We start from the raw sequence: 15,541 nt of genomic DNA on the forward strand, positions 1-15,541 counted from the left end.
ACCTAGTTTAGGAAAAAATTCAGGAAAAGTTCCCTGGTCTTAGGAGAAATTTGAGACATTCAGATTTGTGAGCTCAGAGAGCTTCTGGAAGATTTTTTGCAAGAAGAACCTCATTATGGCATATAGTCATCACACTATCTAAAGTCAACATGAAGGGAAAAATCCTAAGAGCATCAAGAAAGACGTATCTAATCACCTATAAGGAAAATCTCATCAGAGTAATACTGGACTTCTCCGAAGAAACCCTGCATGCTAGAAGAGACTGGGGACTATTTATTTTTAGCGTCCTTAAAGAAAGAACTGCCAACCAAGAATGTCGTATCATGCCTAACAAAACTTCAGAAATGACAGAGAAATAGTCATTTGCAGACAAACAAACATTAAGGGAATTGCTCACCATCAGCCTGGTGCTACAAGAACTGATCAAAAAAGTCCTAAACTTGGAAACCAAATGGGAATACTTACTGTAAGAGGACATATGAATACAAAGCTCACAGATCTGATAAAAACAATTTTACAATTGAAACTCAAAGGCAACTAGCTAACAACTCTATGACAGGAACAAAACGTCACATATCAATTTTTGTGTGTGTGTGATGGAGTTTTGCTCTTGCTGCCCAGGCTGGAGTTCAATGGTGCAATCTCGGTTCACTGCAACCTCTGCCTCCCAGGTTCAAGCGACTCTTCTGCCTCAGCCTCCTGAGTAGCTTGGATTACAGGCATGTGCCATTAGACCTGGCTAATTTTGTATTTTTAGTAGAGACAGGATTTCTCCATGTTGGTTAGGCTGGTCTCAATCTTCTGACCTCAGGTGATCTGCCCGCCTTGATCTCCCAAAATCCTGGGATTAAAGATGTGAGCCACCATGCCTGGCCACATATCAATATTAACGTTGAATGTAAGTGACGTAAAGACTCTACTTAAAAAATACAGAATGGCAAATTCGATTGAAAAACAAGACCTAGTCATTTGCTGCCTTCAAGAGACCTACCTACCAGCTAAAACAGCTTATAGACTCATAGTAAAGGGGGGAAAAGATATATCATGCAAATGGAAAGCTAAAGTGAGCTGGAGTAGCCACGCTCATATCAGATAAAACAGATGTTAAACCTACAATTGAAAAAAAAGAGGATGATAATGATAAAGGGTTCAATACAACAAGAAAAAATAAATATCCTAAATATATATGCATCCAAAACCAGAGCACCCAGATTCATAAAACAAATAATACTGGACATAACAAAACAGACTGATAGCAATAGAATAATAATGAGGGACTACAACAGCACACTGACATCACTAGAAGATCATTGAGGCAGCAAATCAACAAAGAATTTCTGGACTTAAACTTGGCTATAGATCATATAGACCAAATAGATACTTATAGAACATTCTATCAAACAACTTCAGAGTATAAATTCTTCCCAATTGCACATAGAACATTTTCCAAAGTACACTATATGCTTAGCCATAAAGCAAGCCTCATACATTCAAAAAATATCAAAATCATATTAAGTGTCTTCTCAGACCACAGTGGAATAAAATTAGACATCAATACAAAGAGGAACTCTCAAAACTAAACAAGTATGTGGAAGCCAAACAACTTGCTCCTGAATGACCTTTAAGTAAACAATGAAATTAAGACAGAAATCAAATAATTTTTTGAAATAAATTAAATATAGACACAGTATACCAAAACCTCTGGGATACAGTAAAAGCAATGTTAAGGGGAAAGTTTATAGTGTTAAATGTCTATATCAAAAAACATAGAAAGATTCCAACTTAACCTCATGTCACACATCATGGAACTAGAAAAACAAGCACAAACCAATCTCAAAGCCAACAGAAGAATGGAAATACAACAGATCAGATCAGAGCAGAACTAAGTGAGACAGGAAATAACAAAGTTCAGAGCATAAATAAATGAGACTGAGGCCCCCCAAAATTGATACAAAGAATCAATGAAACAAAAATGTGGTTCTTTGAAAGAATAAACAAAAGTGATAGACAACTACAGCTAGAGTACCCAGGAAACAAGGAGAAGATTTAAACAGGTACTATCAGAAATAATAAGTGTGACATTATAACTGATACCTCAGAAATACAAAAGGTATCAGAAACTACAAAGAACACCTATGCAAACAAACTCAAAATCTTAAAGAAAATAGATAAATTCCTAGAAACATACAAACTCCCATGACTGAACTAGGAATAAATAGAAATCCTGAATATACCAATAATGAGTAATGAAATCAAATCAGTCATAAAATTCTTTTAGCAAAAAATGCCGAGGACCAGACAGATTCATAGCCAAATTGTGTCAGTTGTACATAGGAAAGCTGACACCAGTGTTTCTGAAACAACTCCAAAAAGTGAAGGGGCAGTAATTTCTCCTTAACTCATTCTATGAAACCAGTATCACCCTAATACCAAAAACAATCAAGGACATCCACACACATAAAAAGGAAAACTACAGGCCAATATTCTTGATGAACACAGATGCAGAAATCCTCAACAAAATCTTAGCAAACCAAATAAAACAGCACATCAAAATGCTTATACACTGTTGATGATAATGCAAATTAGTCCAGTCACTGTGGAAAACAGTCTGATGGTTTCTCCAAGAATTTAAAGCACAGCCACAATTCAACCCAACAACCTTACTACTTTGGTATATAGCCAAAAGAGAATAAATCATTCTATCAAAAAGACATGTGCATGCATATCTTCATCACTGCATTATTCACAATAGCAAGTGCATGGAATCAAAATACGTGTCCATTAATGATAGATTGCATAAAGAAAATGTGGTACATATGTATCATGAAGTACTATGCAGCCGTAAAAAGAATGAAATCATGTCCTTTGCAGCAACATGGATGGAACTGGACACCATAATCCTAAGCAAACTAACATAGGTACAGAAAACCAAATAATGAGCATTCTCACTTATGGGTAGGAGTTAAGCATTGAGCATACATGGACATAAACATGGGAAAAAATAGCACTATGGACAACAATAAGGTGGGAGGGGGGTAAAAACTACCTGCCAGTTACTATGGTTACTACCAGGGTGATTGGATCCATACTCCAAATCTCAGCATCACACAATGTACCAATGTAACAAATCAGCACATGTAGCCCCTGTATCTAAAATAAAAATGGACTTTTTAAAAAACCAAACAAAGAAGTAAACAGAAATCCTAATCAAGTGGATTTTCTTCCAGGGATGCAAGAATGTTTCCATATACACAGATGAATGAATGTGAGTCATCAAAGAAACACAACTAAAAACAAAAACCATATGATTATCTCAATAGATATAGAAAAGGCAATTATGATAAAAAACTCTCAACATATTAGGCTTTAAAGGAACATACTTCAAATTAATAAGACCCACCTATGACAAACACACAACCAACATCGTGTAGAATGTGCAGAAGTGAAAACAACCCCTAAGAACTGCAACAAGACAAGGATGTCCACTCTCAGCACTCCCTACCGGACATAGTACTGGAAGCTATAGCCAGAGCAACCAAGAAAGAAAAAGAAAGAAAAGACATTCAAATTGGAAAAGAGGCATTCAAATTATTTCTGCTAGTTGATGACAGAATCACACACCTAGAAATATCTAAAGACCTCTTTTTAAGTCTTCTAGACTTAATTAACAACCTCAGTAAACGTTCAGGGTACAAAAATCTGTAGAATTTGTATACACCAATAAGATTCAAGATAAGAACTATATCAGAAAGTAAATCTCATTTAAAACACCCACACATTGGCAAGATGGCTGAATAGAAACAGCTGCGGTCCGCAGCTCCCAGCGAGATCAATGCAGAAGGTTGGTGATCTCTGCATTTCCCACTGAGATACATGGCACATCTCATTTTGACTGGTTAGACAATGGGTGCAACTCACGGAGAGTGAGCCAAAGCAGGGTGGGGCATCACCTCACCCTGGAAGCACAAGAGGTTAGGGAACCCCTACCTTAGCCAAAGGAAGCCATGAGAGATTGTGCCTTGAGGAATGGTGCACTCCAGCCCAGATACTATGCTTTTCCCATGGTCTTCACAACCCACAGACCAGAAGTTTCCATCAAGGGTCTACACCACCAGGGTCCACGGTTTCAAGCACAAAACTGGGCACTCATTTGGGCAGACACTGAGCTAGCTGGAGGAGTTATTTTTCATACATCAGTGGCATCTGGAAAACCAGCGAGATAGAACCATTCACTCCCCTGAAAAGGGGGCTGAAGCCAGGGAGCCAAGTGGCCTAGCTCAGTGGAATTCACCCCCACAAAGCACAGGAAGCTAAGTTCCACTCGCTGGAAATTGTCGCTGCCAGCACTGCAGTCTGAAGTTTTCCTAAGATACTAGAGTTTGATGGGGGGAGCGGAATTCACCACTACTGAGGCTGGAGTGGGCACTTCTCCCCTCACAGTGTAAACAAAGGCACCAGGAAGTTTGAACTGGGCAGAGCCCACCACAGCTTGGCAAAGTCACTATATCCAGACTGCCTCTCTAGATTCCTCCTCTCTGAGCAGGGCATATCTGAAAGAAAGGCAGCAGCCCCAGGCAGAGGCTGATAGATAAAACTCCCATCTCACTGGGACAGGGCACCTGGGGGAAGGGATGGCTGAGGACGCACTTCAGCAGACTTAAACGTTTTTGCCTGCCTGCTCTGAAGAGAGCAGCTGATCTCCCAGCACAGTGCTCAAGCTCAGCAAAAGAACAGACTGCCTCCTCAAGTGGGTCCCTGACCCCTGTGCCTCCTGACTTGGAGACACCTCCCAGCAGGGGTCAACAGACATATCATACAGGAGAGCTCCATCTGGTGGGACCCCCTCTGGGAAGAAGCTTCCGGAGAAAGGAACAAGCAGCAATCTTTGCTGTTCTGCAACCTTTGCTGGTGACACCCAGGCAAACAGGGTCTGGAGAAGACATGCAGCAAACTCCAGCAGACCTGAAGCAGAGGGGCCTGACATTTAGAAGGAAAACTAACAAGCAGAAAGCAATATGATCAACATCAACGAAAAGGACAACTGCAAAGAAACCTCACATGAAGGTGACTAACATCAAAGATGAAAGGTAGATAAATCAACGAAGATGAGGAAAAATCAGCACAAAAAGTTTGAAAATTCCAAAAACCAGAATGCATCTCCTCCTCCAAAGAATCCCAACTACTTGCCAGCAAGGGAACGAAACTGGATGGAGAATGAGTGACAAATTGACAGAAGTAGGCTTCAGAAGGTGGGTAATAACAAGCTACTCCGAGTTAAAGGAGTGTGCACTAACTCAATGCAAGGAAGCTAGGAACCTTGAAAAAAGGTTAGACGAATTGCTAACTAGAATAACCAGTTTAGGGAAGAACATAAATGACCTGATGGAGCTGGAAAACACAGCACAAGAACTTCATGAAGCATACACAAGTATCAATAGCCAAACAGATCAAGTGGAAGAAAGGATATCAGAGATTGAAGATCAAATTAATGAAATAAAGTGTAAAGACAAGATTAGAAAAAAATGAATCAAAAGACATGAACAAAGCCTCCAAGAAATAGGGGACTGTGTGAGAAGACCAAATCTATGTTTCATTGGTGTACCCGAAAGTGATGGGGAGAATACAACCAAGTTGGAAAACACTTCAGAATATTATCCAGAAGAACTTTCCCAATCTAGCAAGGCAGGCCAACATTTAAATTCAGGAAATACAGAGAACACCACAAAATACTCCTTGAGAAGAGGAACCCCAAGACAAATAACTGTCAGATTCAACAAGGTTGAAATGAGAGAGTGAGCTGAAGCAGGGCAGGGCATTGCCTCACCCGGGAAGCACAAGGGGTTGGGGGATTTATCTTTCCCAGCCAAGGGAAGCTGTGAGTGACTGTATCTGGAAAAACAGTATACTGCTACCCAAATACTGCACTTTTCCCATGGTCTTCACAACCAGCTGACCTGGAGATTCCTTTCCATGCTTGGTGCAGTAGGTCCCCCAAGCCCATGGAGCCTTACTTGCTGCTAGTGCAGCAGTCTGAGATTGATCTGGGACACTGGAACTTGGCAGGCTGCAGGTGTGTCTGCCATTGCTGATGCTTGAGTAGGTGGTTCTATGTTCACAGTGTAAACAAAGCGGCAGGGAAGCTCAAACTGGGCGGAGCCCACCACAGCTCAGCAAGGCCTACTGCTGCTCTAGATTCAACTTCCGGGGGAAGGATGTATCTGAACAAAAGGCAGCAGACAGCTTCTGCAGACTTAAACGTCCTTGCCTGACAGCTCTGAAGAGAGCAGTGGTTGTCGCAGCACAGTGTTTGAGATCCAATAACAGAAAGACTGCCTCCTCAAGTGGGTCCCTGACCTCTGTACAGTCTGGCTGGGAGACACCTCCCAGGAAGGGCAAAAATACACCTCACACAGGTGGGTGTCCCTCTGGGATGAAGCTTCAAGAGGAAGGATCAGACAGCATTACTGGCTGCTCTGCAGCCTCCGCAGGTGATACCCAGGCAAACAGGGTCTGGAGTGGACCTCCCACAAATTCCAACAGATCTGTCACTGAGGGGCCTCTCTGTTGGAAGGAAAATAGAATCAACATCAACAAAAAGGACACCTATACCAAAACCCCATCGGTAGGACACCAACATCAAAGACTAAGGGTAAGTAAAACCACAAAGAGGGGGAGAAACCAGAGCAGAAAGACTGAAAATTCCAAAAAACAGAATGCCTCTTCTCCTCCAAAGGAGCATAACTCCTCACCAGCAAGGGAACAAAACTGGAGGGAGAACGAGTTTGACAAATTGACAGAAGTAGGCTTCAGAATATCAGTAATAACAAACTTCTCTGAGCTAAAGCAGCATATTCCTTTTTTTTTCTTTTTGATTATACTTTAAGTTCTAGGGTACATGTGCACAACATGCAGCTTGGTTACATATGTATACATGTGACATGTTGGTGTGCTGCATCCCTTAACTCACCATTTACATTAGGTATATATCCCAATGCTATCCCTTCCCCCTCCCCCTACCCCACAACAGGCCCAAGTGTGTAATGTTCACCTTCCTGTGTCCAAGTGTTCTCATTGTTCAATTCCCACCTATGAGTGAGAACATGTGGTGTTTGGTTTTCTGTTCTTGCGATAGTTTGCTGAGAATGATGGTTTCCAGCTGCATCCATGTCCCTACAAAGGACACAAACTCATCCTTTTTTATGGCTGCATAGTATTCCATGGTGTATATGTGCCACATTTTCTTAATCCAGTCTGTCATTGATGGACATTTGGGTTGATTCCAAGTCTTTGCTATTGTGAATAGTGCCNNGCTTTGCTATTGTGAATAGTGCCACAATAAACATACGTATGCATGTGTCTTTATAGCAGCGTGATTTATAAACCTTTGGGTATATGCCCAGTAATGGGATGGCTGGGTCAAATGGTTATTTCTAGTTCTAGATCCTTGAGGAATCACCACACTGTCTTCCACAATGGTTGAACTAGTTTACAGTCCCACCAACAGTGTAAAAGTGTTCCTATTTCTCCACATCCTCTCCAGCACCTGTGGTTTTGACTTTTTAATGATCGCCATTCTAACTGGTGTGACATGGTATCTCACTGTGGTTTTGATTCACATTTCTCTGATGGCTAGTGATGATGAGCATTTTTTCATGTGTCTGTTGGCTGCATAAATGTCTTCTTTTGAGAAGTGTCTGTTCATATCCTTTGCCCACTTTTTGATGGGGTTGTTTGTTTTTTTTTCTTGTAAATTTGTTTGAGTTCTTTGTAGGTTCTGGATATTAGCCTAAAGGAGCATATTCTAACCCATTGCAAGGAAGCTAAAAATCTTGAGAAAAGGTTAGATGAATTGCTAACTAGAATAACCAGTGTAGACAAGACCTTAAAGACCTGATATAACTGAAAACCACAGTACAAGAACCGCGTGAAGCATACACAAGCTTCAATAGCTCATTCAATCAAGCAGAAGAAAAGATATCCTTTCAAAGGACTGAAGATCAAATAAACGAAATAAAGCAAGAAGACAAGATTAGAGAAAAGAGAGTGAAAGGAAACAAACAAAGTCTCTGAGAAATATGTGACTATGTGAAAAGACCAAATCTACATTTGATTGGTGTACTGAAAATCATAGGGAGAATGGAACCAAGTTGGAAAACACTCTTCAAGATATTATCAAGGGGAACTTTCCAAACCTTGCAAGGCAGGCCAACATTCAAATTGAGGGAAATACAGAGAACACCACAAAGATACTCCTTGAGAAGAGCAACCCGAAGGCTCATAATTGTCAGATTCACCAAGGTTGAAATGATGGAAAAAATGTTAAGTGCAGCCAGAATGAAAGGTTGGGTTACCCACAAAGGAAAGTCCATCAGAATAACAGCAGATCCCTCAGCAGAAACCATACAAGCCAGAAAAGAGTAAGGGCTAATATTCAACATTCTTAAAGAAAAGCATTTTCAATCCAGAATTTCATATCCAGCCAAACTAACCTTCATAAGTAAAGGAGAAATAACATATTTTACAGACAAACAAATGCAGAGAGATTTTGTCACCACCAGGTCTGCCTTACAAGAGCTTCCGAAGGAAACATTAAACATGAAAAGGAACAACCAGTACCAGCCACTGCAAAAACATGCCAAATTATAAAGACCATCAACACTGAAGAAACTGCATCAATTAACAGGTGAAATAACCAGCTATCATCACAATGACAGGATCAAATTCACACATAACAATTTATTCTTCAATGTAAATGGGCTTAATGCCTCAATTAAAAGACACAGACAGGCAAATTGGATAAAGAGTCAAAACCCATCAGTGTGCTGTATTCAGAGACCCATCTCATATGCAAAGATACACATAGGCTGAAAATAAAGGGGTGGAGGAAGATCTACCAAGCAAATGGAAAGCGAAACAAAGCAGGGGTTGCAATCCTGGTCTCTGATAAAAAGACTTTAATTCAACAAAGATAAAAAGAGACAAAGAAGGCCACTACATAATGGTAAAGGGATCAATGCAACAAGAAGCGATAACTATCCTAAATATATATGCACCCAATACAGGAGCACCCAGATTCATAAAGCAAGTCCTTAGAGAGCTACAAGGAGACTTAGACCCCCACACAACAATAATGGAAGACTTTAACACCACACTGTCAATATTAGACAGATCAATGAGACAGAAAATTAACAAGTATATCCAGGTCTTGAACTCAGCTCTGAACAAAGTGGACTTAATAGACATCTACAGAACTCTCTACCCCAGATCAATAGAATATACATTCTTCTCAGCACTAAGTTGCACTTATTCTGAAGTTGACCACATAATTGGAAGTAAAATACTCCTCAGCAAATGTAAAAGAACAGAAATCACAACAAACTGTCTACCACGGTGCAATCAAACTAGAACTCAGAATTAAGAAATTCACTCAAATCTCACTCAAAAACTACGTGGAATCTGAACAACCTGGTCCTGAATGACTACTGAGTAAATAATGAAATTAAGGCAGAAAGGAAGATGTTCTTTGAAACCAGTGAGAACAAAGACACAAGGTACCAGAATCTCTAGGACACAAGACAAGGATGCCCTCTCTCACCACTCCTGTTCAACATAGTATTGAAGCTCTGACTAGGGCAATCAGGCAAGAGAAAGAAATAAAAGGTATTCAATTCGGAAAAGAGGAAGTCAAATTGTCTCTGTTTGCAGATGACATGATTTTATATTTAGAAAACCCCATTGTCTCAGCCCAAAATCTCCTTAAACTGATAAGCAACTTCAGCAAAGTCTCAGGACACAAAATCAATATGCAAAAATCACAAACATTCTTATACACCAATAACAGACAAACAGAGTCAAATCATAAGTGAACGCCCATTCACATTTGCTTCAAAGAGAATAAAATACCTAGGAATCCAACTTACAAGGGATGTGAAGGAACTCTTCAAGGAGAATTACAAACCACTGCTCCACGAAATAAAAGAGGACACAAACAAATGGAAAAAAATTCCATGCTTATGGATAGGAAGAATCAATATCATGGAAATGGCCATACTGTCCAAAGTAATTTATAGATTCAATGCTATCCCCATTAAGTTACCACTGACTTTCTTTGCAGAATTGGAAAAAAACTACTTTAAAGTTCAAATGGAACATGAAAGAGCCCGCATAGCCAAAACAATCCTAAGCAAAAAGATCAAAGTTGGAGGCATCATGCTACTTGACTTCAAACTATAATACAAGGCTACAGTAAACAAAACAGCATGGTACTGGTACCAAAACACATATATAGACCAATGGAACCAAATAGAGGCCTCAGAAATAACACCCACATCCACAACCATCTGATCTTTACAAACCTGACAAAAACAAACAATGGGGGAAGGGATTCCCTATTTAATAAATGGTGCTGGGAAAACTGGCTAGCCATATGTAGAAAGCTAAAACTGGGTCCCTTCCTTACACCTTACAGAAAAATTAACTCAAGATGGATTAAAGACTTAAAAACTAAAACCAACAAAGCCCTAGATGAAAACCTAAGCAATACCATTCAGGACACAGGCATGGGCAAAGACTTCATGACTAAAACAGCAAAAGCAATGGCAACAAAAGCCACCATTGACAAATGAGAGCTAATTAAACTAAAGAGCTTCTGCACAGCAAAAGAAACTATCATCAGGTTCAACAGGCAACCTACAGAATGGGAGAAAAATTTTGCAAACTATCCATCTGACAAAGGGCTAAAATCCAGAATCTACAAAGAAATTCAAACAAATTCAAAAGCTAGCAGAAGACAAGAAATAAGTAAGATCAGAGCAGAACTGAAGGAAATAGAGACTTGAAAAACCCTTCAAAAAAAAAAATCAGTGAATCCAGGAGCTGGTTTTTTGAAAAGATCAACAAAATAGATAGACCACTAGCTAGACTAATAAAGAAGAAAAGGGAAAAGAATAGACACAACAAATAATGATACAGGGGATATCACCACTGATCCCACAGGAATACAAACTACCATCGGAGAATACTATACACACCTCTACGCAAATAAACTAGAAAGCCTAGAAGAAATGGATACATTCCTGGACACATACACCCTCTCAAGACTAAACCAGAAAGAAGTTGAATCCCTGAATAGACTAATAGCAAGTTCTGAAACTGAGGCAGTAAGTAATAGCCTATGAACCAAAAAAATCCCAGGACATGACAGACTAACAGATGACTTCTACCAGAGGTACAAAGAGAAGCTGGTACCAGTCTTTCTGAAACTGTTTCAAGAAAAAGAAAAAGAGTGACTCCTCCCTAACTTATTTTATGAGACCAGCATCATCCTGATAACAAAACTTGGCAGAGACACAATGAAATAAACTTTTAGGCCAATACCTCTCAAGAACATCAGTGTGAAAAACCTCAATAAAACACTGTCAAACCAAATTCAGCAGCACATCAAAAAGCTCATCCACCATGATCAAGTTGGCTTCATCTGTGAGATTAAAGACTGGTAAAACATACACAAATCAATAAACGTAGGCCAGGTGAGGTGGCTCACGGTTGTAATCACAGCACTTTGGGAGGCCAAAGCAGGTGGATCGTGAGGTCAGGAGCTCACAAGCAGTCTGGTTAACATGGGGAAACCCTATCTGTGCTAAAGATACAAAAATTAGCCAGTTGTGGTGGCATGTGCCTATAATTCCACATACTCAGGAGGCTGAGGCAGCAGAATCACTTGAACCTGGGAGGCGTAGGTTGCAGTGAACTGAAATCACACCACTGCACTCCAGCCTGCATAACGGGGATAGACTCTATCTCAAAATAAATGAATAAATAAATGTAATCCATCACATAAACAGAACCAATGACAAAAACCACATGATTATTTCAATAGATGCAGAAAAGACCTTCAATAAAGTTCCACACCCCTTCATGCTAAAACTCTCAATAAACTAGGTATTGATGGAATGTATCTCAAAATAATACGAGCTATTTATGACAAACCCACACCAAAATCATACTGAATGGGCAAAAGCTGGAAGTATTTCATTTGAAACTGGCACAAGACAAGGATGTCCTCTCTCAACACTCCTATTCAACACAGTATATTGCCCTGGAAGTTTTGTCCAGGGCAATCAGGCAAGAGAAAGAAATAAAGGATATTCGAATAGAAGGAGAGAAGATCAAATTGTCTCTGTTTGCAGATGACATGATTTTATATTTGGAAAAACCCATTTTCTCAGCCCCAAATCTCCTTCAACTGATAAGCAAATTCACAAAGTCTCAGGATACAAAATCAATGTGCAAAAATCACAAGCATTTCTATACACCAGTAATAGACAGAGAGTCAAATCATAAGTGAACTCCCATTCACATTTGCTTCAAAGGGAACAAAATACCTAGGAATACAACTTGCAAGGGATGTGAAGGACTTCTTCAAGGAGAACTACAAACCACTCCTCAAGGAATTGAGAGAGGATGCAAACAAATGGCAAAACATTCCATGCTCATGGATAGGAAGAATTACTATTGTGAAAATGGCCATACTGCCCAAAGTAATTTATAGATTCAATGCTATCCCCATTGAGTCTCTTCACAGAATTGGAAAAAACTACTTTAAATTTCATATGGAACATAAAAGAGCCCACATAGCCAAGACAATCCTAAGCAAAAGAACAAAGTGGGAGGCATCATGCTACCTGACTTCAAACTGTACTACAAGGCTACAGTAACCAAAGCAGGATGGCACTGGTACCAAAACAGTGGACCAGTGGAATAGAGCAGAGACCTCAGAAAGAACACCACACATCTACAACCATCTGATCTTTGACAAACCTGAAAAGAACAAGCAATGGGGAAAGGATTCAATCTATGCAATCCAGCAATCTCACTACTGGGTATATACCCAAAGGGAAAAAAAATCATTATATAAAACACACCTTNTCATGGATAGGAAGAATTACTATTGTGAAAATGGCCATACTGCCCAAAGTAATTTATAGATTCAATGCTATCCCCATTGAGTCTCTTCACAGAATTGGAAAAAACTACTTTAAATTTCATATGGAACATAAAAAGAGCCCACATAGCCAAGACAATCCTAAGCAAAAAGAACAAAGTGGGAGGCATCATGCTACCTGACTTCAAACTGTACTACAAGGCTACAGTAACCAAAGCAGGATGGCACTGGTACCAAAACAGTGGACCAGTGGAATAGAGCAGAGACCTCAGAAAGAACACCACACATCTACAACCATCTGATCTTTGACAAACCTGAAAAGAACAAGCAATGGGGAAAGGATTCAATCTATGCAATCCAGCAATCTCACTACTGGGTATATACCCAAAGGAAAAAAAAATCATTATATAAAAACACACCTTCATTCATATTCTCACAACACTATTCACAATAGCAAATTCAGGGAACCAACCTATATGTCCATCAGTGGTTATTCAGGTAAAGAAAATGTGGTGTATTTAGACCATGGAGTACCACATAGTCATAAAAAACAGAACGAAATCATGTTTTTTGCAGCAACCTGGAAGGAGCTGGTGGCCATTATCTCATGTGAACTAACTCAGAAACAGAAAATCAAATACCACATGGTCTCACTTGTAAGTGGGAGCTAAACAATGGGTACACATGGACGTAAAGATGAAAATAATAGACAATTTTCATCCAAAATAGGGAACTCCAAAAGTGGGGGACAAAGTTTGGTGAATTACCTGTCGGGTATAATGTTCATCATTTGGGTAATGGGTGCACTAGAAGCCCAGTCCCCACCACCAGTACACAACATACCCATGTAAGAAATATGAGCATGTATACCCTGACTGTATAATACAACAACATTTTTAAAAACTAACCTGTGGAATGATAGTGGATACCTTAAGAGAGGATGTGGCAGTATAAAGAATGAGGATGCCTTAGAATCAAAATTCTTTTTTATGCCTTACTTGTAGGTTGTGTAAAGACATTCACTTTATGTTAATGCATTGAGCTGTACATTAGAACATGTGCGTCTTTTTCTATGTATATTATACTTCAATGAAAAAAAACTTATTTAAAAACAAAGTATTCTGCAGAAGCAATATTTGAAGCAGTAACGACTGAGAATTTCCCAAAATTAAGGACAAACAGCAAACTGCAGATCCAAGAACCTCAAAGAACACCAAGTAGGTTAGGTACCCAAAAGTCTACACCTAGGCACATCATATTCCAATGAAGAAAATAAAGACTAAGCAAAAATCTTGAAAGAAGCTAGGGGAAGAAAACATCATAGCTATCTAGGAATGAGAATAAGAATTACATCAAACATCTCTTAAAAGTTCATGCAAATAAGAAGAGAGTGAAGCAAAATATTTAAAGTGTTGGAAAATGTTCTCATCCACTTTGCTTTCTGTATCCAGAAAACTTATCCTTCTTAACTGAAGGAGAAATAAGGACTCTCACTCATAGAAAGTTGAGAAAATTGTCTTTAGTTCCTGCCTTGTAAGAAATGTTAAAAATTTCCTCGGAAAGAAGAAAATGATACAAGCCAATCACTGACCCACATAAAGAAAAGAACAATGTTAGAGAAGGAGTAATTGATGGCAATATAAAACTTCTATTTTTCTTATTCTTAATTGTCAGACAGATAGTAGTTTGTTCAAAATAATAATGACAACAATATATTTGGTAATTATACCTTATGGATAGGTGAAATGAATGGCAGTAAGGATATAAGGAATTGGAAGGAGGAGTTAAGAATACTTTGTTACAGGTAGATGCACTACCCATGAAGCAGTGTGGTGTTATTTGAAAGTGATCTTGGATTAATTACAAATATAAATTGCAAACTATAGGGAAATTACTAAAGTAAATATTGAAATATGTGTTAAGAAGAGGAAATTAAATTATATAAAATGCTCATTTAAAACTACAGGAGGCAGAACAAGAATTGATGACAAAAATAGAAAAAGAACAAGAGCAATGAGTAGAACACAACAACAAACATGTGGTAGATATAATCCCACTATATCAAAATCACTTTAAACATAACTAAAGACACCAACTAAAAGACACAAACTATCAGAGTGGATAAAAAACAAGGTCCAACTATATGTATGATACCAAAAGCTTGTTCTTTGAAATAAATTTAACAAACATCTAGCCAGTTTCACCAAGAGCAAAAAGAGAGAAAACACATTTTAATAACATCAAAATTAAAAGGGGTATAACTATTGATACCTTAGACATTGAAAGGATAATAAATATATATTATGGGCAACTCTCTGCCCACAACCACGGTAATTCAAATGAAATCAATTAATTTCTTAAAGACAAATCTTCCAAAACTCAGACAAAAGAAAATAATCTGTTTAAGCCTTTATTTACTAACTTAGTTGAATCAATAATTAATAACTTCCAAAACAAAAAGCCATAAGCCCTAATTATATTCACTCTTGAATTCCTCCAACATTTGGGTTGATTCCAAGTCTTTGCTATTGTGAATAGTGCCGCAATAAACATACGTGTGCATGTGTCTTTATAGCAGCATGATTTATAATCCTTTGG

The sequence above is a fragment of the Rhinopithecus bieti genome, unplaced genomic scaffold (genome assembly GCF_001698545.2).
Source record: "Rhinopithecus bieti isolate Rb0 unplaced genomic scaffold, ASM169854v2 scaffold_20285, whole genome shotgun sequence".
Taxonomy (NCBI): domain Eukaryota; kingdom Metazoa; phylum Chordata; class Mammalia; order Primates; family Cercopithecidae; genus Rhinopithecus; species Rhinopithecus bieti.